Source organism: Plecotus auritus (assembly GCF_963455305.1).
Source record: "Plecotus auritus genome assembly, chromosome: 4".
In the NCBI taxonomy this organism is placed as follows: Eukaryota; Metazoa; Chordata; class Mammalia; order Chiroptera; family Vespertilionidae; genus Plecotus; species Plecotus auritus.
Window position 1 is genome coordinate 15,613,677 of NC_137775.1, and position 20,448 is coordinate 15,634,124.

The 20,448-nt window shown below is 38.7% G+C and overlaps 1 protein-coding gene across 1 annotated transcript in view; it reads left to right on the forward strand.

Moving 5' to 3' along the window:
- The first annotated feature begins 451 nt into the window (after positions 1-451).
- Positions 452-20,448, forward strand: part of PKIB (cAMP-dependent protein kinase inhibitor beta) — an 89,622-nt gene continuing 69,625 nt past the window's right edge. The window contains exon 1 of the mRNA XM_080666230.1: positions 452-592. The gene's annotated coding sequence lies outside the window, so the exon portion shown is untranslated. The remainder of the gene's footprint in view (positions 593-20,448) is intronic.

A 20,448-nucleotide genomic window follows, 5' to 3' on the forward strand; every position in this document is an offset into this window, starting at 1 on the left:
TGGATCGAAGGGCAACCTTATGACTCTTGGAGATCAAAAATCTCGGGGAGCGCGCGCATAGGTCGCAGGGTCAAGTTGCAGCGTCTGGGAGCAGGGAGCGAAGCGAAATTCCCGCAGTCACATCAAGCAAATTCTTAACAGAACCTGAGCAATAATCACCCAGAGAAACTGAGAATGGCCGGCGGACGGGGGAGGACACGGGTTCTGCGATGATCAGGGCTGGTTAGTTGTCTGTTAATGCGCTCGCAGGAAAAAAGAGTCCTGCACGAGGCGCCAGCAGGGAAGAGCTACCGCTGCGCCGGCGGTGAGAGCTCCTAGCGACCCGGGCCGCAGGCAGAGCGGGACTCCGCGTGGGAAACCGCGCTCGGAGCTCGGGGGCGGGTCCCTGCGGCCGCTCCCTCCGCCCCCGGAGTCACCGCCACCGCCTGGCTGCGCCTCGGCCCCACAGCTCAGACGTCGCCGCATCCCCCCCGGCTGTAGAGGCGGCAGCGAGCTGGAGCCCGCGCCGCAGCTCCGGGCCACCGAGGCTGGGCGAGCCCGAGCGCAGGAGGACACCTGGCCCCGGCTCGGCGGGAAGCTCTGCGCGCAGCTGGTGCGTACCCGGTGCAGGGGCGGCGGGAGAGGGTGTCGCGGGTGCAGGTGCAGGGAAAGGACTTGGGGAGTTGGGGGGAAACGGAGCCAGCGGGAAGGTGGTAAGTGCAACTTTCCATTTTTGCGCCCGTCGGCCCTGGCACGGGGGGAGGTGGGGGGGTGGGGGGCCGGAGGGGGTTCACAGCCGATGCCCCTTTTGCTTCGGGGACCACACCATTCACATGCACTTTTAGGGCACTTTTAGAGTGAAAGGGGGCGCTGGGGTCTAGGAACATAACTGGGGAGGTCTGGCCACCTACTGTTCGCCCACTCTGACCTGAAGGGGGACACTGGTGACCTCCTGTCCTAAGTTGCTGCGCCCTTCGCCCCTCGCGCAGGCAAGACCACGTCGTTTTCCTGGGGTTGCGCGTTCCCACCCCCAGGCAGCTGCTCGCGACTGCGGGGATAGCAGAGACCTGCGTGTCTTTAGCCAGGTCACCTCACCTCACCGGTGTGCTTTCGTTCTTTGATAAAATAGGGGGGTGATTAGACTGGATGATCCCCAGGGTCCCCGGCAGCTGTGGGATTTTACCGGAGCCTAGGACTCCGGCTGGCGCCAGGGAGACACGCGTACGTAACGTGGCCGCAGAGGCTTAGGAGAGTGGGGGGCTTGGGTCCTGACAGCTGCTGCTACCCCCCCCCCCCCGCCCGCCCCAGGAAGCTCCTGAAAGTGCCTCCCGGGTGGGGGTGAGTGAGGGGGTGAATGTTCCTTACCCGCTGCCCTGGCTGCGGCTGGCAAGTCCCTGCTGCGGGAGGCTGAGACCGACCCGCCAGTCCCATCTTCCCTGAGCTTATCCTAGGAGCGCAGCCCAACCCGGTTCCTTTGGAAAAGCGCTTGGCCTGAGTGCGGACACACGGGAAACATTTAAAAGTAGATAAAGGAAGAAACCAAAACACTGCAGGTGTTGTTGTTAGAGTCTGTCCCGGACTGGAAGGCGGAGGTTCGAGCCTGAGGACCACTTAAACATTCACCTGGGGGAGGGAGAGGGGGGGGCAAAACAAAAAACCTGGAAACTTATATTAATGCTTCAGATGCTGAAAAAGTATTGGATTAGATTTACTTTGAGTATTGCATTTCACTTTGTATGCATGTAGATTCAAAATCCAAGATGCCTTCTTTATTGACATGGCTTGCTACACATTTAAAAAAATTGTTCTGGGATTTACTATTCCAAAGCTCAGAATTCGGATTATTAAAATGAGATCTGATGGCCATAAGCTGACAAGAAGTAAGGGGTAGGTTCTGAGTCAAGGTTGGTTAAGACCAGCATTGTGAAAACCCCGTTTGTTTTCTGTTAGTATGTCCCCTGCTGGTCAATGATAATCAGAAATGTCAGAATCGTATTAAGAAAATAAGTTCACCTATATTTATTTTCACCATTAATTATAAAATTTTTTGCTTTATCTGTAGTTTTTATTAAAAACAAAAGTAATGTCATAGATATGCTTTATTTCCCAATTAAGAAATCATCTTAATATATCTTTCATAGAAAATCATACTTTTAATGGCTGTGTGGTGTTCTATTAAATTTTTAACTAATCCCTTTTGGTAAGTATGCAAAATTTCTCCAAGTTTGGTTTTACACACAATATCATAGTAGATAACTATTCATAATTTTATACACTGTACAGAACTATTTGATTATTTTCTTTGAGTAAATTTTCATAGAATTGCTATGTAAGAGCATATTCACTTTTTAAAAACTTGTGATACATTCTGCAAATTTTTTTCAGAAGTCCTATAGCTATTTCTACTCAAAATACCATTTTTATTAACATACTAATACTATGTCAACATTTTAAAATTTAGAAATCAGTGAGAAAAGAAAGCTCTTATTTTTATTTCTTTGGTTGCTAATGAGGCTGAATATTTTTAGTTGGCCAAAATGTTTAACAGATATTTTGGATTTACTTTTATGAATTGCTTTTCTATATTCTTTGCCTATTTTTTAATCCTTTTTTGTTTATTTGTTTCAAGAGCTTTTTATTCATAAGGATATTAACTCTGTATATCTATTATGTTGCAATTTTTGAATCAGTTGATTTTTGCCATTAACTATTTGGTGCACATTGCTTTGCAGGATACTTAAATTTAATTGATGTCAAAGCTGCTGTCAATTTCTTCTCTCATTCTGATTTTGTTAAGCTTGAGAAGGACTTTCCCACTTGTAAAAATATTCATCTACACTTTTTTAAGTACTTTTGATGTCTTATTTAATATTTTTACCCTTTGGAAGTTAATTTAGTAGGTTATCTAACTTTATAATTGCTATTTTTTAATGGCTAGTCATCTCAAATCCACTTGTTCCATAACTGATTCCTTCCCCACTAATCTATATATATAAAAGGCTAAGTGACCAACCGTCCATCTGACCATCCGACCAACTGACCACCGGTACATATGATGCGCACTGGCAATTTAAAAATACACGTTGACTTGCACATGCATGATATTTGTCCCCGTCTGACCTCCCATTTAAATTAATTCGAAGACAGTTTCCTGTGATGACAGCATTTGTGATGACTGTTAATAAATCACATGGACAAATTCTAGACAGAGTAGGGATATTCCTACCTGAACCCATTTTTGGACATGGTCAGTTATATGTTGCTTTCTCTTGAGTTCGAAGAGCGTGTGATGTTGAAGTTAAAGTTGTAAATACTTCATCACAAGGGAAATTAGTCAAGCACTCTGAAAGTGTTTTTACTCTTCATGTGGTACACAGGGAGATATTAGAATAAGTTTAATCAATTTCTCAGTCTTTGTTTTTATCAATTTTTTTTTTATGTCATGTTTTTGTTTTTATATCATGTTTTGTTCTTTTTATATCATGCCTTTGTTGTTATATCAGGTTGTTATTGTTTATATATTATTTTCATATACATTTTACTAATTTTCTTTCATCTCTGACACTTCTACAGTATTATAAAGGGCGAATAGCAATATTAAAATATTTCTTCTAATTAATTTCCTTTCAAGGTGCACAAATCTGTGTACCTCCTGTGCCCCTCACCCCTGCATCTCCTTGAAGCTAAACTCACTCATAGCTGCCCCTACCATCGTGAAGTCCCACAGACTTTCCACTCATAAGCTTTCCTGGCTGCAGCCTCTTTGATCGTCTCCCTACAATGCCTTGACATGCATCTGTCACTCACACCTTACCCCAGAAGTAAAAAGTATGCCATGTCCCATATCATAGCTGGTGGCTCTCCCTAAATTCCCACGTTACCAGTTTTGGAACATATCATATTGTTAGCACATGCATGATATTTGTCCCCGTCTGACCTCCCATTTAAATTAATTCAAAGACAGTTTCCTGTGATGACAGCATTTGTGATGACTATTAATTAATCACAAGGACAAATTCTAGACAGAGTAGGGATATTCCTACCTAATTTTCTAATGATTAAAATCTGTTTTTATCATTTGTCTACTAATTTTTCTTCTTTGCCTTGAAATATTATTATCCTTTGTGCTGCTTCTTTCTGATCTAATTTCTGCTCTTTACTCTTCCTTCAAAATCATTCCATCGTGCCTTTTGGAACACCTATTCAAATCACAGTACACTCCTCTTAACCTCCACTGTTTCCCCTAGTCCTGAAACTTGACTCTCCCCTGGGCATCCCACTTCCTCCTCTTTCTTGGTGACTGTTTATTATTTCATAGTTCATGAATCTCCGGGTTGGTCAAATGCCTTTCATGCACCTATATCCCATCTGTAGATCATTATTGCTCCACCATTTTACTCATCCCTGTTCCTTTGAGCCATCTGACTACACTATCCTCTACCATTGCTCATTCCTATTATCTACTCACCACTTGAAGAAACCACTCCTTCATTGAGCACTCCAGGAATTGATATACAGTTTTCTTCTCCTGTCCTCAATCTGGGGGACTCCATATCTACATCCAACGCCACAACCTATCAGTCTTTGACCTCCACAACTCAAGCAGTGACCTTCTCTTTTACTGCTCACCCAACCACTTCTGTAGCCACACCTGGGGCTTGCTATCATGTGAAATTGTTCCTTCCTAAAATTTCAAATTCAGAAACTCTCTGGGCATAGCATCCTATATATATTTTTGCACCAATCCAAAGATTTACACCTACACTTGTTCATTGGATTGGCCAATACTTTGACCCACCCATGCTCTTATTTCTTGAAGTCAGATATTTCTCAGTGGATTCCATTTTCATTACCACAAGTCAATAGAGAACCTAAGAATTCTGTATGCTTCTGGAGAGTCCCTTACCACCTTCTCCCTTACAACTACAGTAACCTCAGTCTCACCACCACCTGCCTTGATTCATCTATGACCTTATGACCCCTATCATCTTGTTTGTGCAAATTACTGCAAAATCCTTATACTTCCAAGAAGCATGATCAACTGTTTTGGTTTCCCTGGGACTGGGGTGTGTCCCAGGATGCCAGGTGGAATAAGTCCTTTACATAAAGACTTCAAATTTTTGAAAAATTTGAAATTCATTATTTTTTTACATGTCACCTTTCAAGCTATAAGTTATTAGTTCATCTACCGTAAAGTACAGAAGATCCTTGAATAATGTTATTTTGTTATAACTTTGATGAGATACTGTAGGATCTTAATTCTTACATCAATTATTGTATGGTAAAATTAGTTTCATTATACTGTATGTTGTCTTGCTTAGTCTCAGAACCTATCTATGATGTTAAGTGAGGATTTATTTATGTGATGGCTCTTACTGTTCCTCCTCTCCCCCCCCCCATCTCTCTCTCTCTCTCTCTCTCTCTCTCTCTCTCTCTCTCTGTCTTTCTCTCTTGCCCTTTTAATTTAGTGTGGCTTGAGAAACTCAGATAACCAAGTGCATTACTTAGGAATGTTATAGCTGCCTATGATAGAAAATCAGCATCAAATTGGCTTGAGGAGATAGGGAGAATTTATCAGATTTATGTAAACCAGACTTCAGTCACAGGTTGATCTAGAACTTGAAATTATTTTGTAATGACCCGATTTCTTTTTACTTTTTGGCTCTACTTTCTTTCAATTTGGCTTTATTCTTAGGCCCTGCTTAGTGACAAAACGGCTATCACCAGCTCCAGGTCTAACTTCTCAAGTTTAAATTCAAAGAGAAAAAAGTACCTTTACTTAGTAGGTTTGGCACCAGTCCTAAGATAGACTAACTTGCATCATGAACCCACTCTTTAAGCATTTGCTGGGTTGGAAAAACGTCCTAAGCTTGCTGGGATGGGTTTGAGTCACACACCACCTCTGAACTGATCACTGAGGCTACGGGCATATATGGAACTGATTTGTCAGGTCTGGCTCTCAACTTCATTCTGGGAAACAAATGAATCACATGGAGTGAAAATAGGAGGGTTGTCTCTTCAAAAGGGAAATGGATGTCGGGCAGGCAAAGTTTTTTAAAAAAATATATTTTTATTGATTTCAGAGAGGAAGGGGGTGAGAGAGATATAAACATCAATGATGAGAGAGAATCACTGATGGGCTGCCTCCTGCACGCCCTCTACTGGGGGTCGAGCCCGAAACCTGGGCATGTGCCCTTGACTGGAATTGAACCCAAGATCCTTCAGTCTGCAAGCCGACTCTCTATCCACTGAGCCAAATAGCTAGGGGCTGGCAAACTTTACTACCCTCCAAACTGGTGACAAACAGGTTAAAAACAAAACAGAGTCATAAACAGGCTCTGACTAAACCTGTAGCAATGTCTTATGAGTAAATAAGGTGAACATGATTAGTGTATAGGTTTTATGACATTTATTGTAACTGAACAGCAGTATTTTTTAATATCTTGATTCTTGACTATATTCTTTGTAGTTAAGTTGCAAAATAAGTAAGCTCTGTGTAAATAAATTTTGTTCAATATAATTCTGTTTAATCACTATTAATGGATTTTTTTTAAAAATTCTGGCTATTCAAATAATATTTTGAAGATAAATAATAAATAAAAAGTTAACATGCATATAAGCATAACCAATGGATAAAAGACACTGGGGGGGAGGGCAGGTAAAGGCATGTACTGGGGGGAAGGGGAGGGTGGAAGAGGTCAATGGGGGAAAAAAAGAGACATATGTACTACTATTTTTAATACTTCAAACAATTAAAAAAATGTAAAAAAAATAAAATAAAATAAAAGTAAAAAAAAACAAAAAAAATAAATAAGAAGTTAATCTTTCTTTTTTACATAAACATTTTTGGAGCTAACATTTATAAAAACATATCAACAGATGATTTGAGTGGTAATAGTGGAACAGATAACTAAAGTAGAAATTTAAAAACTTTGTCATGAGGCCAATTCAACTTTTAAGTAGTCATGTGAATCTGAAGTTTCCTAATCTCTTGAGATTCCAGTTTTTTGTCAACACAGTTACACCAGTATTTCTGAATCTTATTTCAGTTCTTCATCGTTAAATCAGTACATTGAACAAAGTACTTGCATTATTCTAAATAGAGTCTACAACTCCATATTTTAGTGCTATGTGTGTTCATTTATTTTTAGGTTCATTTCTGTGGATGCTTACAGATGTCCTTTATTTAAGTTTTTAATGAATTTCCGAACTCTATACATACCTATCTGAGATGAATGGTTACCTAATTCAAATAAGCAAATACTTATTTAAAAACACCCTCCTGAAAAAAAAAAAAGAAAAAAAAGCACCCTCCTGGATTTGGGTACTCATGTTAGTGATATGGTGCATATAAGAATGATTGACACTCCATCCTTTCTATAGGAAGCTTAGAATTCTATCCATTTGGGAGAGATGAAGGAAGATATTACACATAATAACATTTCTGCCAGGCTGACTGTCATGGGTGCCACAAAAGAAGTAAAAAGTGCTGTGGGATTTCAAAGGAAAGAGAGATAAACTTAGAAATTGATCAGAACGGTTTTATAGAGGATGTAGTAATTAGGATGGTCTTTGAAGGACGGATGGAATTTCAATGAGTGGGGGAAACATTCCTGATTGGAAGAACAGTGTGAACAAAGGTACAAATACAGGAAAGGAGGAGGCAGAGTTGTGTAGAATTTTAGAAGTGGGAGAAGATAAGGGTAGAAAGGTACATTGGAGCTGTAGTGAAGAATCTGAAACGCTGGGATGAAGACTTTAATGTTAAATTTGTAGCTAATTTGCATTCTTGAATGATTCTGAGTAGGGAGTTACATAATCAGTGGTGTACTTTATGAGTCAAAAAGTATATGGGGAAACAAGTATTTTGACAGTTTATGTGTAAATAAATACAACAGTTGTATACGTTTTTTGCTGATCTTATTTATTGCATTATTTCCTATTCATTAATTTCTCCTCCTATATCTAGCATTTTATTCCTTCAGCTTTGTTTTTTAAATTTTATTTCTCATTTACAGTTTACACTTAATATTATTTTGTATTAGCTTCAGGTGTATAGCATAGTAGTTGGACAGTCATATACTTTACAAAATGTTCCCCCTGTTATTTCCAGTACCCACCTGCCACCATGCATAGTTATTCCGATATTATTGACTGTATTCCCTATGCTGTATGTTGCATCATCATGACTACTGTGTAACTACCAATTTGTACTTCTTAATCCTTTCACTTTTCTCACTTGTCAGCTTCTCTAAAGATCCAAGGATAGAGTTTAAAGTAAGGATAATTCAAGGGTATCCCTCAGGGTAGGAACTAGCTCTGGTCTGATTTTTATTTAGTGACAGTGGGGGAGCATTCCGAGGAGAAATGTGTCTAAGTTATGTAACTAGTCACTTAGGGCCCTTGGCCTCCTGCTAGCCTGGCCCTCTTGAGAGGCCGTGCTCTGGGAGCAGCTGGGTCAGACTCAGTGCTGTTGCCTAGCAGTCCCTGAGGACCAGTCATAAGGGGTTGTTGCTGAGCAACCAGGGGCTCATGGTGGCACATCATCCCCCATGCAGCTTTATAGCAGTTTCGGGCCTGCCCCCATGGGAGAAGCAGTACAATCTGGCAGGGGGCCAAGCCTCCCTCAGAGGTACAAGGGTTGCTAGCAGTAAGTATTTGACCTCAGAATCTAAGTCAATAACTTATGCTCTATGAACCTGCAAGCAATGTATGGAATTATTGATGGAAATTCAATTAACAGTGAACTTGGTGCAAGGCAGGTAGTTGTGGCAGCTAGAGTTCTCATTTCAGGTCCTTTTCTTCCAGTTTCTTTCTCCTTCAGGCTGAGCTGCAACGTAAATTTTCCGGGTCAATGGAAAGTACTTTTTCTTTATGCCACATTAAATATGTAACTTTTCCTATTAACATTATTTAGCCAAAGCAAATATTTACATTTGAGAAAAGCCAGCAAGCTAACTCTGGCCTTGTCAAGTGGGCTTACAATGGCAAATTATTTGACTCAACATCAATGCAAGCACTTGCTGCTAATATTTGAGATACTGCTTTGAATTTTTTTTCTGTATAGAAAAGTCAAAAGATAACTCACGAGGACCACATCTTATTTTGTTTTTAATATTTAACCTAGTCCATAAATGACTCTTCGGGAGAGTTGATAACATGTCGAAACTAAGCAGCTCTTAAAAGGGGCTTGAGCTCTGCCTTAAGGACTCGGAGCTGCCGGTGTTGAGCAATGGCTTCTCCTGAAGATCTAGGCACATATTTGAGCAGCCAAAATTGAGCTCTTTCAGTATCTTGGGAATAGCACACAGCTGCATCTGAGGCTAAATTGTAAAGCAGAGAAGCATGCAACTGAGAAATAATGAACAATGGCCAGCTAGAGGGAAGTGGTATAGACCAGTGGTCCGCAAACTGCGGCTCGCCAGCCACATGCAGCTCGCCAGCCACATGCGGCTTGCGAGCCGCGGTTTGCCGCTCTGTTGACTAATGAGTTTGCCGACCACTGCTGTAAGGCATTACCCTTACCCAGAAGTTTTGACTTCAGGTTAAAGACATTAGTACATTATTAAAATGTTTTTTAAGTGTTTTTCCCTAAGACCTTTCTTATCTTCTTCCCTCCCACTACCTTTTCAGCTAGTACTTCTGGCCTTGGGTGGTAACTGTCTGCTGATCCAAAGGGTTTGGGAGCCATGACTTTGTGAGGGTACAAAGGGGAAGCTTCTTTGTTGGCACTGGATCTATACTCTTGTATAGGGACCTATATTCTTTAAAAAAGAAAAATTAAAATTCTTCTGAAGAAGTACATACAGGTTTTTGTTTTACACACACATACGTGCATACCCGCTCATGTACCTAAGTCATTCAATTAGAGTACTCCTGAGAAATCTAATAGTAATGGAACATTTAAATGTTTCTCTAAGATGCCTTAGTCAAAGCTACTTAATATTTAAAAGTGATTTCTTTACTAATTGTAATATATATATATATATACATATATATATATACACACACATATATATATAAAATTGGCAGGAGCATCCATTTACTGTTGTTATTTAAGAGTATGAATAAATCTAAAACATATTAAGTACAGTATGTGTCAGACATTATTCTGTATGACAAAGCATGTCATTTAAGCCTCCCAACAACTCTATGTAATAGGTACTATTATTTTACTTATGGGGAAGTCTAGTCCTGCCCAGAAAAGTTCAGTAACTACACAGTAAAAGATTTATAATCAGAAAGTGGACATAAATCTCACTTTTTTGAGAAACAGGTTTCTATGTGCTAATGACATATATCTATATATCCTTCTATATATCATATATATTTTATAATACAGGGCAGGCAAAAGTAGGTTTACAGTTGTGAATATACAAAGCAGTTTATTCTTGTATTATTATTTATTTGTAAATTATTATATTATTTGTTACTATTATTAACCTACTTTTGCCCACCCCTGTATAAAAATGGCATATATGTGACAATGATATATATAAATGACATCCATTGTGGAGGTGAATATGAATATGAATATAGATTTCTGTTTATACTTACATGTGAATATACTACGTATACTATATAGACTATATGTATATAGCATATATACAGGGTGGGGCTAAGGTAGGTTTGCAGTTATTCATAGGGAGAATAATACAATGATACAAGAATAAGCTTTGTGTTTTTCCATACTCACAACTGTAGCCCTACTTTTGTGCCCCACCCTGTATATACACTTTATATTGCACACACAGTATATATCTGTGTGTTTATATAAACCTGAGGCTATCTTCATGCGGCAGTCTTAATAATTCACAAACATTGTATTATGTCGGTAGGATTTGTATATGAGGCCACCCCAACCCCTCCGTGCTGCGTTCTCCCGCCTGGAGTGAAAGACTTGCTCCCCTATTGCCTTGTAGATGAGCTCAGGGAACAGAGTAAGCCTCAGCCTGGGTAAAGGCACTAACTCTCCTCCCACTGTCCGATTTCCATGACAACAAAGCTCCAAGGCAGTGGTCGGCAAACTCATTAGCCAACAGAGCCAAATATCAACAGTACAACGATGGAAATTTCTTTTGAGAGCCAAATTTTTTACACTTAAACTTCTTCTAACGCCACTTCTTCAAAATAGACTCGCCCAGGCCGTGGGATTTTGTGGAAGAGCCACCCTCAAGGGGCCAAAGAGCCGCATGGGGCTCGCGAGCCGCAGTTTGCCGACCACGGCTCCAAGGGAACAGGAAAGAGTGGAAGACATTAAATTTGGTGTCGGCTCATTGCCTGGTTTTCTCAAAACAGTACAACTTTCCTGTTAAGCCACTGTGATTTCATTTAGACAATGGCAGTGGGTTCATTTTCATGTGTTATCAGAGCATTTCCACTGTCATGTCAACTTTTACATTTATGTCACTAGAGAATGTCTTAATTGAAATCTATCTTTTATTATGAAGCAATTTCACATAAATAATTTTATCAGCAACATATTTCTACATAACTAAAATATCCATACTAAGGAAAAATAGCAAGTAAATGATAAACATTAATTTTGTATTTATGGAAAATAAAGCTATAAAATAATTTATTGAATCTATTGCAGGTGAAGTGTATAGTAATTTATAAACATAATCTCATGTAATCCTCATAATAACTTTGTGAGGAATGTAAGGAAGGTATGGCTGTTCTCTGTGATAAAAATGCACCTTGCCAAGTGCACACATTTAACTAGTGGGTGTGAAGTTAGGATTTGAGCCTAATTTTGTCTGTCTTTGATCAGTTTGGATAGGAAGATTTGGCAGGAGCTGAAATACTCTGTTTAGATGAGCAAACTATCTTTGTTTTCATCAGATTTTTATAATAAGTGATTTAAAAAATATATCTTTAAGGAACATATTATTCCATACTCTATAAACTCTACATAGAGATGGAACATTTTTATGATTTATTTAATGAAAAGCATAATACTAGCAAACAAGGAAAAAACTAATAAACGTAGCACAAAGAAGAAAATCACAAGAAATTCATTGAAATACTAGATACCCGGGACCCTTCAGTCCACAGGCCGGTGCTCTATCCGCTGAGCCAAACTGGCTAGGGTGCAATTGTATTTCTTTTAAGAAAATACACACACAACATATTAATTTAGGAATAGAGAAATGTTATGAAATTGTGAAAAATAAATTTCAAGAAAACAGAAAAATGTTAGAGGCTTACTATATGCCCAACTCCATCATTTATAGTTAGCATTCTATAAATTCCAGCCAATGCTGTACATTTTTAAAAAGACTAACATTTTAAAAATTCTTTATATCCTAGAAACAGTTCTAAATACTTGACAAATATTAACTCACTTAACCTTCACAACAATCCTGGAGATATGGACTATCATTCTCATTTTTCAGATTAGAAAGCTGAGTCCCAGAGAAGCTAATAAGTGGTAGAGCTGAATTAAAACTCAAGTGTCTCAACTTGCGAGTCTTTAATCTTTAAGAGTATAATATGCTGCCTCTCAAAAGTTACAATTATTTGAAAATAAGTGGCATCTTCTTTTTCTTAAAAAATGTATTTTTTACTACAAAATTCCAAGAAAATCAACTAAAGAACTATTAAAATAAGAGACTTCAGTTAAGTAGCCATACGAGAAAATAAATGTGTTTAAATCAATTGACTTTCCTATTACAGCTACAAACTGAAAACGATGCAGAAATCCCATTTATCATAGCAATGAAATATCACATGTATATGAATAAAATATGTAAGAAATGTACAAGAATAACTAAAATAAAACATTTTTCGGAGAAACACAAAAGATTAGCTGTAATGGAGATATATGTTGTATTCCTGGATGAGAATAATAAATATCGTAAAAACGTAGTGTCCCCAAATTAATTTGTAAAGTTAATGGAAGTCAATTTGAAACCAAAAGAGATTTTTATGGAGAGGTTGGCAAAATGGCTATTAAGATGCACCTGGAATAATGGACATCCTTATGTGATATTTCATTGCTGTGATAAATGGGATTTCTGCATCGTTTTCAATTTGTAGCTGAAATAGGAAAGTCAATTGATTTAAACAAGTAAGGGAAAATAAAATTTTGAAAATAAAGATTAATGGCCCTAGCCGGTTTGGCTCAGTGGAGAGTGTCGGCCTGCGGACCAAAGGGTCCTGGCTTCCATTCTGGTCAAGGACACGCACCTTGGTTGCAGGCTCCTCCCCGGCCCGGACTCTGATCTGGGCTCATGCAAGAGGCAACCAATCAATGTATTTCTTTCACATCACTATTTCTCTCTGTCTTTCCCTCTCTCTACCACTCTCCCTAAAAATCAATGAAACATATCCTCGGGTGAGGATTAACAACAACAAATAAACAGAAAATAAAGATTAATGAAGAAGGAACTTCTAATTCTAAGTATTAAAAATATTATAAAGTTACAATCACTAAGACAATATGGTACTTTTTGCTAAAATAGAAACTTAGGGGAGCTAAATCAGCTTGAAAATTCCCAAAACAGATTTAAGCAAAATAAAGATAGCATTTTATTTTACATTACCTGTATATGCGTGTTATTCATATGATATACAAATACATATCAGATTAATTAATTAAAAAAGAAAACATAATGAAACAACTGAAGGAAAATATATATTGGTGACTAATTTTATAATCGTGTCTAATATGACAGTAAAGGCAGAAACCATAGGTGAAGATTGTTAGATTCGAATATGGACATATTAGAACTTCTATACATAGAAAGGAGACTCAAGTTGCATGCCTAACAATGTGTTTGAAAGTCCTTGATGTTTGGGGGGATAGAACTAATAAACCATAAATTTCTGACTAATATTCCAAATGCACTACATTTTGAAGGCTTGCTAAGCAAAGCCCTTCCTGGGCTAGGACTCATGTGGTATTGTACCTGCTGCAGGCACAGAGCATCGCAGAAATGTCTGTAGGGTGAATATGTAGTATGTCCTTGTTAAAAATAAAGGTAGAGTTCGAGAGAAGACAATGTCTTAGAAATTAGGATTGTTTCACCTAAAAAGGTCAACTAAATTTGAGTTATAACATCCAGGAGAGTAAGGGATTTCAACTAGAGAGTTTTATACTTCTGACACGTGCCAGAGCATCTCATTTCAGTAGAAGTTCTTTACAACGTCATTGAGTAATACCTGAATTTTTATAATGCCTTAAAACATGTTATCACTAATAAAAATGAAATAATTCCAGTTTTCTGTCTTCAATTATGCAGTGGATACTTGGAGGGGAGTGCCACAATGATAACATTTGGAGAGAAGTGTTTCCCGTTTTAAGGTAGAGTATGGTGCAGGAAAGATTGTTTTCTTAATCTCCCAGCGTAGCTCTGCTTTTTTAATGCTGGGACCCCAGAACAAGTGGGACAGGAAAATGTATTATGGTCAATGAACAATGAAATGAAGAGAAAAAGGTGGTTTTTGTGTGTGTGTGTGTGTGTGTGTGTGTGTGTGTGTGTGATATATCAGCATGGACTTTGACAATTCACATGAACACTAACAAAACAGTGATTTTTTTTTTTGTCTTGGGCTCTATTAGGAAAATTACTAGACTCCAAGTCCCAAAATAGCTCGTGAAAAGAGTAACCAGCAGGCCCATGAACTTCCTAGTCTTCTTGTTTATATCCATTCTGTCTCCATGTCCATTGGCAATGGGTTGATTCGTGGCCACTGCTGTTCCTCCTGAGGCCCCTCACTCTGTTCCAGGTCTTTCTGCTAGTGGTCCCTCGGCGGACATGGGCCATTCCCACCCCTGCCTCTGTCTCATCTGTGATGCCCTTTAGTTCCCACGATCAAATTGCCCAATGTTCTGCATTCAGCCACGGTTCCCCTCCTCTCTAACCTGACCATTGTCCTTGGATCAGGTTTGTTTCTTCAACTCTTTACCCATCAACTCCAAAGAGGTTCTTCCCCCTCTGGCACAAGGACCAGGACTCTTAATAGGTGGCATTTTATCATGAAACTTAGAGGTCTTGGTGCTGGGTGTTGGCTAACAGCCATCATCAATGCTCTTTTTATAAGAATTCATGAAGTTATATCCTCTGCAGATCTATCCTGCTGGCTCATGAGACATACCTGGAAATGTCTGAATTTAAATAATAATAAATATTATTATAGAGTTTAGGCCCTAGCTTCAAAACCCCCCTAACAAATACTAGTTTAAGCATGACTCTTTATTTGTGCATAGATATATATTTAGTTTATATATTATTGACCATCCAGAAAAAAGGCCTAGAGGGAGCCAAAAGAAATGTGCAAAGTTTTCTTCTCATGAGTAATAAAAGCAAAAGAGAGGCTTAGACATTTTGTGTTAAATAAGAATAACAAAATCAAACAAGCACAAACCTAGAGATAAAGAAATAAGTCTTGTTAATTTTCATGCTAGCCCGGCTGTCACTTTCTGAAGACTGTTAAAGAACTATTTGAAAGTGCTGAGTTCTGGAGGGTACAATGGGTGACAAAACAAAGAAAACAACCAACAAAAGAGCAGAACAGACAGCCCTTGCAAAGGAGAGGAAAAAATATATACGAAGAATGGAGGTGGTCATTGACAGTGTACACTAATTGGTAGTGATCACAATAGAATCTTAATGTTCACAGTGTCTGCAAACTCTTTCTCTTGCCTTCGTTCAGTAAGTATTTATTGAGCACTTCCCCCGTTTATCCTGTGCCGGCGCCCCTTCCCTCTTTCAGCCTGTGCCAGCACCCCTTCCCCCGTTGACCCTGTGCCGGCACCTTTGGGAGCACTGAGGATACAGTGTAGATGCTTTGCACTAACCCAGGGTTTGTGAACTGGAGGTGCGGACCAGGAAGAAAACACAACTGACTACAGGTCTGTGAGAGACTGAAGAGAGCATCATGTCAGGAGTGGCTGACTGATGGTTAGCACTTGGGGAAATCTTAGGGATGATATGCTAACTTTGTTCCATTATATGAGGAATATCACCTGTTCGGTGTGGTTGAGAAGGTAAAGCTTGGTTGAGTGGATGGGAATGAGAGGAAGACACATTTTTATTTAATCAAAGAAATGGCTGCCTGTAATGATAAGAAGCTACCTCTGGTAACAGAGATGGTTCCAGAAGCTTGGTACCACTAGGAAGGAATGTGGCACAGGGGATATCTATGGGGTGGTGACAGGTGAGGATGGAAGGTTGGTAATGAACTCATCCCTGAGGACAAAGGTTCCAGGTTATGTTATTGAGCTCATTCATGGGAGGGACTCCCCTGATGAGAATGTAATGAAGGACTCTCAGGTGCTTTGGAGTTAAGCCGACCAGCTTTGCACTTAACGCTTAGACCCAGGCCAACGTTCTCATCTCTGAGTCTTAGTCCCTACATCAGAGAAATGGGGATAGTAATAGTGTATATCTCACAGGACCATAGTGAGAATTGAATAAAATAACGAGTGTAAATGAACTAATGAAAAATGTTTCACCTATAATAGGCATGCAATAATTGGGACTGTTATGGGGACCTGGAGTCTCATCTTGGGAAACACTTAGACTGCCTCAAACAATCCAGAAAGTTAAAATGATACCCATTAATGTAGTAAGTCCCGCTCTCCCTGTCCCGGGGTTTGTAAAAACAAAATCTTTCTAAAACGTGCAGTGAGAAATTGTAAGCACATGACATTAAAAAACAAATTGGGCCGCCTGGCCAGCGTGGCTCAGTGGTTGAGGGTCAACCTATGAACCAGAAGGTCACAGTTCGATTCCCGGTCAGGGCATGTGCCCAGGTTGCAGGCTGGATCCCCAATGAGGGGTTGCAGGGGGTGCAGGAGGCATCCGATCAATGATTCTCTCTCATCATTGATGTTTCTATCTCTCTCTTTCCCTTCATCTCTGAAATCAATAAAAATATATTTAAAAACCCCAAAACAATTTGGGCCAATTGTTGCATTTTGTTAGTATTTGCTTATTTGTCTGTTCTGTTGTTGGAAAGATTCCCTTTTTAGCTCAGTCTGTATCTCTGAATTATGCTAGGGGACCTATATTGTCACCCTCCATTTGTTATACCAGGAAGGATATGGGACAGTGTGCAAGGACCTGTTCAAAGAAAGCCTGCTCATGCACTTGGATGAATTTGAGTTGCTGGGGCTTTGGCTGTGACTAAGTATCTGTGTTGCAATCCGTTTCTGTGTTTTAGACATGTTGTTGGTATTGACCATTGAAGAATTTGAATTAGCCATTAAGAAAGCCAAAAGGACCTCCGGTGGTTGTGCTATAGCCTGGTTATGCCAACACGAGCCAATGAAACAATTTGTGATTGCCTGTAACATCAACTCAAAGGACTGGTTGACTTTACCAGCTGCAATAAATGAGCCATTTCAATACTCTGCTCACTTTCCCAGGTCTTTCTTGATTAGCTCCACCTTCTCTTTGATTCACTAGTCCATGTTCTGTTTTATATTATTGTATTTATATTTCAGACATTTAAACAAGACAGAAGAACAAAGAATAAAATCAACTCCCACCTCTCAGAATTGACACTCATTTTATTTTATAATATTTGCTTAAAGTATTTTTAAAGAAACAAAATCCTACAATTAGTTAAGTCTCCTTTCAGAAGCATCTATAAATTAGTGTATATTGTTCCAATTCATTTTATACGTTTGCCCATGTATTTATGCAATCGTTTGAATATTTAGTCCTGGTTGTGTTTTAAATTTTACAAAATATCACATTGCTTTTTAACGACACGATGTTTTTGAGATCTGTGTAGTTATATATAGTTCCAGCTCTGTTCTCCCTGGTGAAATGTCTGTTTTCCTTGATAAGACATTTGCTATTCACATCTGGTGATCATGGATGACAGGATGTTATTGCTGGAAGAGTTAGGAGAAAACATCATTCTAATTTATGTCTTTATGTATTGTCAACACTGAGAACTTTTGAAAATGACAAAAACTAAGCCAAATGGGAAGTTGGGAAAATGTAAGTAAATTAGGACTCTCCCAGGATGTCACAACGGAGGATTAGCCTGCATCTGAAGAAAACAAGGTTGTGGGAGTGAAATGACTTGCTGAGTAGCACAGTGGTTTAATGCAGTCCTTCAAATACTCAGCCCAAGTCTCTAAAGCAAACAACTGCTTGGGGTAACATCCAGAAGATATATATCTTTCCAGCCCATTGTTTTTTTCATCATGCTCTTTCTTAAGTTTAAAAATGATGTAGAATATGCATAGCCCATGGACATGAGCAGTAGGGTAGTGAAGACCTGGTTGGCGGAGGGTAGAAGAAGCTAGGAGGAGAGGGGTAAAGGGGGGAAATTGGAGATATCTGTAATACTATCAACAATTAAATAAAATATTTAAATCCCCCCCAAATAAAATACTAAATATATATATATATATATATATATATATATATATATATATATAGAGAGAGAGAGAGAGAGAGAGAGAGAGAGAGAGAGAGAGAGAGAAGTAAGATAATGGATTCTTAAGGATACCTCATCAAGGAGATGCCTAATATCCTGCCTTCAGAATGTCTAGTTACAGTATGGCTTTAATCCATCATATTTTTCCTTATGCTTGCTTTCTCCCTGCTCAGATAAATCTAATTACTGCCTCTTTCCACTGGATAAAGTCCCATTTGTTGCAATAGGTAGCAAAGTGTGGCCAGGTAAGTCAGGTTTCCTTGGTGATCAGAAGTCATCTTTTTTCCACTTATTTGTCAGCTTAGCTTTGCCCTAGTTGTCTTGATAACAGCTGGCTAGCTAATGAATGTGACATATCTGTGTCTGCAAGGTTTGGGTGTGCCAAGATTGTATGGGAGACAGAGAACTGACTCATTCATTAACCAGGGGATTTGGTTCCAACTCAGGTCTGCAGTTTCCTTTACCAGGCCCAATCTCAGGTGTTTTTCATAGGAGGGTGATATTGTAATTATGTCATTTATAGTACATGGAGTTAGTGCAAATCAGTCATCATTTCATTTTTATTTTAAATTTCTAATACAGCTCCTAGGATCAAAAGCCTTGCAAATAATTTTGAAATTTCACTAATTTCAAATTTGTTAATATTTTTTAAAGTTGTTTTATACATTTATAAGATAAACAAAACCAGTATTCTTGACTGCCTGCTGGAAATATAATTTAATTGCTAAAGTACTCTATGTAAGATAAATAATACATTGAAAGTAAAGATTTAGCATGTGTTAAGTATCAAGTACCTAATTATGTACTTATAAAATTGGGGTAATTTGATTATTTTACAAATAAATTCAGCCTGTAAAATCCTAATGTACAGAGGGTTGAGAACACGTGCTATTTTTGATTGATGTCAACCTTTTATTCTACATTGTACATAGCATAGAAATTGTAACTATAGTCATAAAAAATAAAAATCCGTTGGTGGGGGAGTATAGGTGCTTGTGGTTTTTTTAAACACAACCCTAAAAGTCAAGAATATAACATTTGAAAAGATGAAACCATTGTCCAAAATCTGCACATGAGCTGATTTTTGTTATTTGTCTCTGATGATGCATCTTTAAATTTCTGGAAGACATCATGAATACTTTAGCGCTGATTATTATTAAAGCCATTAGTGTATAGCAATTCCATATGCGGAGGCCTGGCTGCTGCAGGGGGGTTGAAAGGACGATGTCCCTCAAAGTCATATAAACATTGTCTGTCTGTGAACGCTCCCCTTTGGTTTAGTTTAGTTCGTGGTTGTATGTTATTTGTGTGTCATGTGCAACATGGCTTCACTTTGTGAGCTGCCCGCTAGGGGGTCACTGAAAATGAGCCACTTCACTTAAAATTTATCCTTTATATTAGCTTTTGGTGTTTAAGTATTTAAATGCATAATATAGCTTAATCACATCACATCAATTTGTAATTTCAACAAGTACACTATTATAGTTCTTTGACTGTTTCTCTTATGGCAGTTTACTAGCCCATCATATGGGAGTTTGTAGAGGTGAATGTTTGAATGACAAAAGATTTTGTTGAAAGAGCACTGAACGATGTAAGTTTAATCTCTGTTCTATACCTTGCTTCACCACATGAGTCTTATGAAGTCATTCAGAGGTACAGAACGATGCACTGGATCGAATCACTGATTGCCACATTTGAGTCCCACTTATTAGCTGTTTAATAAATGCCATTTATTAACTGTTGGTCCTCAGGCAAATTACTTCACCTCTCTGTCTCCAGGTTCCCATCTGTAAAATAGAACTGACAATAGTACCTACCTTATAAAGTTATTAAGAAGATTAAACCAGTCTCTATTTGTAAAGCACTTAGCACAGTGCCTATATGACTGTTTAATAAAACTTTAATGTGATGGGATTTCATTGGATTTGATGTCTCTAAGAGTCCAGTTTGAAGATTCCATTATTTTAAGTTTCTGTTTCTTGCCTTTGTTTTGAACACACCTTTAACTTACTAAACTTACGCTGGTGAAGACATTGTTTCTATGCAAAGTGGTAGTGGCTATAT